Raw genomic sequence first — 6,637 nt, 5'->3', positions numbered from 1 at the left:
CGGAGCTTGAACGAATTCATTGACCAACCAATATTATGCGTTAAAAAGCATATTGTCCAAATAATCTTATAGGTCTGTTGTTTATTGTTCTCCGACGATGGCGACACTTTCAAAGTACGAACAAAAGATCTAGTTGATCTTGATAACAAGTGTGTTTTTTTGGTCCCGCAAAATAATTCTCATTTCGACTAAATTTCGATACAATCAGTGTATTTTAACTATCATTATATTACCATATTTCTCTTTTTAGTCTATGTATCACATCGTTGTTTTTATTACACACGAAAACAATTAATATGCTTTATTATTATTTCTTTATTATTACGCTTTATTATTATTATTATGCTGCGTATAATTGTGCCGGACCGTATAAATAGAACTTCCGTAATTTCAAGATCGTTAGCGGTGTTACACGGGTTACATAAATCGAGTTTAACAGTTTATTACGTGCGCTTTTTACCATAATCATATCATGAACGTGTAGGTAACAACAGTCAACAGATAATCCTGGTGGTGAATATTTGAATCAACACGTAGCTGTGTAATATTTTTGTACATGACGAACTAGTACTAGTAATAGTAAGATTTAAATTCAGTATGAACACCAATATTACAATATAATCTCTATATATAAAGCAAAGTGTACTTTACCAATAATCAACGCAGAGCCGAACCTTTTTTAGTTATCGACTTGAAATTTCGAGGATAGATTTTTATAATAATTTCATCGGGCACTAAGAAAGGATTTGTCAAAATTTGCATTTTAAAGAGGTGCTCAAACAGGGATCTTGGGGTTCACGACGGAAATTGGCAATTTTATTTTTATTTTTTTTTTAATAGTTGCCGTTGGTTACAGTCTACAGTAAAATTAGTTTTTATTTATTATTGGTTTCCATTGGTTATTTGGGCTGATCAGGTACAAGTTAGCACCAAATCAAATTATTGAATATTGCAGCAAGTTACACACAAAAACAGTTGAACAATCATAATTTTTTAAGTTGCAATTTTTTACGGACAACGGAGTGCACGGGTTCAGCTTGTTATGAATGTTTGTGTGTAGATTAAACCTCTGGGAAGAAGACTGACTAATTTAGGAATGGTTAAATTTGGTTCTTTTTTATTCATCTGATATTATTAGTTATGTTAGGTTCGGATTTTGTATTAATTGATTATATTAATCCACCATAGGTGGAATAATAAACTTGGTATAACTTTGATACTTTAGAGTTAAATCATATATCTACGTACAAACAGCACGGGGTCCGCGATCTACCGTAGGTAGATTGCCTACCTGATAGATAATATACTGCTGCAAATCAGAATTTTTATTCCGGGAAACGGAAAAGTTAAGATATATTTCGAACACCGAACACCGAATATTAAATAATGAATTGTACAAAGTTCGAGTCATATAGAGTTGGAACATTTAACGAGCAACGAAGTGCACGGGATCAGCTAGTACATTATATATATCACTATATCAAATCACAATTCACAAGTTACGTTACCTACCTTTTTTAATTGAATGTTTTATATATACTTATTTAAATCGGTTTCAAAAGTAACTTAATCTGTGTATTTTGTTCAGTTTTACTATATGTTTGATGAAATATTTACATATTTATTATGACTTTAGACTTGAAACAATTTGCATTAATACTTATTTCTTGGATCTATCTAGATAATAACATAATAATTAATAAACAATCTCAAAAAATATCACCATGACAATGTTTAATATTATTGCATGTAGTCTAAAAAATGATAAACTTATTTTAAGTCATTCTATGAAAAAGTCTGAAGATAGATTGTATCTAAAAGGGGTATTCGGTAAAAAAATATATCTAAACCAAAATAATTTTTTCTTTAACAATTTTACGTTGGATTTGGTATTTTTTATGAAAATAAAAACCAAATTTTTAGATTTTTATATGATGTCATAATATAATATCAATATAAATTCAGATAAATAATAGTTGTAGGTAATTAAAATTATATTCATCTGAATTGCATATTTATATAAGTATATAACTCTGTTTTTGTCGCATACATAAAACATAACTTATAACTATCTTTTAGATTCTAAGTGAAACGATGAATGTATTGATTTTACAATGATGTGTCTTTTTTTAATTTTTATTTATTTTTTTATTTTTGTGTCTGTCATCACGGTTTTGGGCAGTAAAAATGGTTAGATTTTCTTCAAAAGTATCTTTACCCCCCCATAGACTAAAATTTTAAACTATTAAAAATTATATTTTAATACATCAAGTTACATTTTAATTGTAAGATTACGGTGTTATGCTTATTTCTTTTACCATTTAAAGAGTTTATGAATAAACATTTTTGTTGGTTTTTCAATGACATAATTTTTTTATACTTTTTACATGTTAAAAAAATTTGGACCCCCCCTTTGAAAAATTCCTGGGTACACCCCTGTTTTGACTTATTTTGAGCTATTTAGGAACATTTCAGTTTCCAATTTTTTTAGTTTTTTATTTTATAAATATCAATAACATTTTATTTGTTGGGTACAAATGCTTGAAAATTTAATAGAAGGCTACTAATATATTGTTTCACAGACATAAAAATATTAAAATCCATAGTTTTTTATAACCCTTTAAAGTTTTAATATTGAAAAAATACGTAAAAATGACGAAAATTATTTTCTGTTAGAAATTCATAAAAAATGTTTTTTTTTAAATCTAAGATTTGAAAATGTAATGATGCAAGATTCATTATAAATTTGTCTACCTTTATCAAAAAAAAAAAAAATGTCTACAAAAAAGTCAAATTAAATTTTTATGAGCGTTTGAAATTCTTATTTTTACAACATTTGATATTCACTCGATTTCTCATGAAACGATTTCCTTATTTTGCTATAATTAAAAAACGAATCACTGTAGATACTTGAAAATTTCATTGAATGTTTATATTACCATTTTTATTATCATGTAATAACTTAATTTATTGCAACCGAGTATACCAAGGATTGACTAGTGACTAGATAGGTTACCAGATGTATAAACCATGGACACCAGCATACGAACCATAGCACGCCCTCGCAAAATTTAAAATAGTTTTGTAGTAAAAAATGTATAAAATGTTCAACTTTTATAGGTATGGATTGAATTTTAAAACAAGGTTCCACGTAAGTACCTACTAAGTAGGGTATTATGTAACCAAAATATTTCAAAAATATAAAACATTAGTATATTTTATAATCAATGGTATTGACTATAATATAATAGGTACATTTAAATAGGTACCTATATTATATAATATCATTGATTATACATAGTACATATACATTATACTATGTATAATCATTGATTATACATGATTACTATGTATAATCAATGGTATAATCAATGATAATATCTATTAGGTAGTTTGTTACTTATAGAATCTATTTTACTCTGTTGTTTTTATTAGAGTATTAGTCTTTATTAGATTGGAAAAAAGTCACTGATATACTATAGTAATGATTATTTTCAAAAGAACAACGATGTTTTTTTTACATCTTACAATATCCGATATAAAATGCCGATCATTACTGTTCCGACCAATATTGTACAGACATGGGACGATCGTCTGACAACGCAACGAGAGAGCACTACTGGAACATAATCGATGAAATACGCGATGCTGCCGTAATCTGCCGCACCTTGTCACTTACGACACGTTAATTACGTTATGGAATATTATTGTTGTCAAATATTAATTATTATAATATGGTAATTCGTACCTACTAGGTATTACCTATAGACCTATAGGACTATGCTACATTGCTACTACCTAATCCAATTATTAATTTAAATCGAATGCACGTAACCATTAAAATATAATTTAGTGGCATGAGACTGTTACTATTGTGTTTTCAATGTTTTTACTGTTAACGAAAAACACCGTAAAAAACGCCAATTTTATTGATATAATTATTTCATCTGGATCTCGTCTTTTCCAATACAAGCTATGCTTACAGGGAGTGTTGCATACTTTCTATTGTCTTGTTTTTAAAATGTATTGTATTCTTATTTGCAAAATTAAAAAATTAAAATATTTAGATTTTTAATTCCTAATATGTTAGTAATTTCCAAATATTGTTTGGTTTTTCTTTTTAAGATTTCTGTTGTACTTAGATTTAATCCGTTACACTACTATAGAATAGAATCTGTTATGCATATTATAATGAAGTCAATGTTGATTGTTGGGCGATAGACGATAGTAGGTAAATTCCACTAATTTATAGGTACCTACCTATAGTTGATTTTAGTGATGGATTTGTAACATGTAAAATGTAAATTCCATCGTTATTTTTTTTTTTACCTGAAAAAAAATGTTAATTCGACTGGTATGTATTTTTGACCTGTATAACACGTAAACTCCACCGATGGTAAAATGCACAGATAACAACTATTTTAATATATATAGCTACCAGCTACCCACCTACACATAAACTGTATATAGTGATTATTATTGATTACTATATGATTTTTAAAATTATTGTATTTAAATGTAATATATATAATAATTCCACACATAAATTATGTAAGTACCTATTATATTACGTTTTAAAATATACTGTCAAAAAGAGCATGGACGTATATATACGTTTTTATCGCGAATTTCTTTTAATTTCTATGTTTATGTTTCACTACCGTAAAATACCTTATATAAAATATGTGCTGCCATCTGTGAAGTTTAATCTCAACCAATCGATTTATTTTCATTTATCAATCATATTAAAATAGTACGTACATATACCATATACGTCTTCGCTCATTATTTTTTTTTCCAATTTTTCATTCCTAAGCCGCTCTCTGAGTTGCATTTACGTATTCGAAGAATATTCTTCAAAGGGTTAATGTAATAATTCATAATTTTATTATACAATATAAAATACCATCAGGAATACTGTACAGACATGGGACGATAGTATGACAACTAGAGGGCGCCATAGGTACATGATCGTCGACGATAGACGCACTCCCGTCGTATTCCACCGCACTCCGACATTATAGTATGTAGGCATCGACAGTGGCGGCTATAGGCGGCCGTTGTCGAATTTTTGTATGTCGTTATACGTCGTTTGTTGTGATTTCATCGTAACGATACTGATCTTATTGTGTTCAAATTGTTATTTGCAAACTCGTATGTATTTTGCAACTTATAAACAAGAGAAAAAAACAAATTTGTGTAGAAATATACAACGAAATACGTGTATTTTGAAAAGAATATTTCGTATAAGCGGTGGTTTTCATTGACGGTAGATAGCGTTATTGAGCTGTACCATTTGTCTGATCGTATTGTCGACAATTAATCTATGAAATTATCTATTTAAATGCAATTAACGTAAACCGGTTTGGTGTAATACACCAAATTAATGACGTATACGCCCGTTTTCCAAAATGCGATTTTTCGAAAATCGAAAATTTTCGATTTTTCGAACACGCTCAAATTTCAAACTGCAATCGTCTTAGAATTGCATTTATCTTTAAGATACCTCAGTGATGTTTGTAGTGTATCGCTTCTCGGCCTATCGGCTAAGATCAAAGTGTAGTATCTGTTCTTATCAGCTTAACATCTGATACACCTTTCATTGAAAGGTTCAAATGTTAAACTAATTTTTTCAAACTTGGTGGAGATTTTGGGGCTTGCTCCTGCTCCACCGCGGGTTGACCCGGTATTGCAGTACCACCGGGAACGGCCCACATAATAAACATGATCAATTAGTAATAGTAAAAAGAATTTCGGTTAAATTATTTTGAATTTTCAAAATTTTCCAAAATTTTTCAAAATTTTCCAAAATTTTGGATATTCAAATTTGTGAAATTTCAAAATTTTGGATTTTGAATTTGCGAGAATTTTGGATTTCGTATTTTGAATATTGAAGTCTTGTGTTTTAAATTCCCCAAATTGCGAATTGGGTGACGCGCCTTATTTTTATGAATATATCAAAGTCCAATGTGCATTCAGTATTTCAGTTAACATTAAAAATTCGTTTAAGATATTATTTTGAATATCGTTGACCGGTGACCACAACAAAGTCATATATTATTTCAACGCCGAAGGGCGATTTTGTGAGACATATTGTAATTGTTTGCAAAAAGTAACACAACGATAAAATTATCATAGAACAAATAAATAATTTTTAATTAGTCACGGAAGTCAAATCATCTCGATTCGTGAGCGACTCTCTGACGAGTGTGTACATCTTGGAATATATTATATAAAAAAATATAAAATGTTTTTTCTACATAAAATCGGTCAACTAGTGAACAGATTGTATAATATTTAATCTGTACCTGTGCCGTAGCCAGGGGGCACTAGGAGTAAGTGCCCCCCCCCTATATTTTTTATGATTGATGTCATAAAGTAATAGGTTCACAGGTAAAACAAGTACCTATAATACAATTACCTATACTAGTTCTACAAAAACTAGAGAAAAAAAAATTGATTTGAATTCATAAAATAGTATTTGGTTTTTCGCTCTTGGGAATCACAGTTACGCCACTTGGTGATATAACCGGACGCGGTGGATGATGATTTGCGATGACGATATCGAAATTTATTTCGTCGAAATGAATTCGAAATTTACTCAGCGGGTCGCATGAACTAGCACTACTTTTCTTCA

General features: G+C 29.2%; 1 non-coding gene across 1 annotated transcript; it reads left to right on the top strand.

Annotated features, from left to right (window-relative positions):
- Positions 1-5,526: 5,526 nt before the first annotated feature.
- Positions 5,527-5,720, top strand: LOC115033474. Its single transcript, XR_003838829.1, has one exon. It is a non-coding gene; the product is annotated as a U2 spliceosomal RNA (small nuclear RNA).
- Positions 5,721-6,637: the final 917 nt, after the last annotated feature.

Source organism: Acyrthosiphon pisum, chromosome X (assembly GCF_005508785.2).
Source record: "Acyrthosiphon pisum isolate AL4f chromosome X, pea_aphid_22Mar2018_4r6ur, whole genome shotgun sequence".
Taxonomy (NCBI): domain Eukaryota; kingdom Metazoa; phylum Arthropoda; class Insecta; order Hemiptera; family Aphididae; genus Acyrthosiphon; species Acyrthosiphon pisum.
This window is presented reverse-complemented; position numbering and strand designations above follow the sequence as displayed.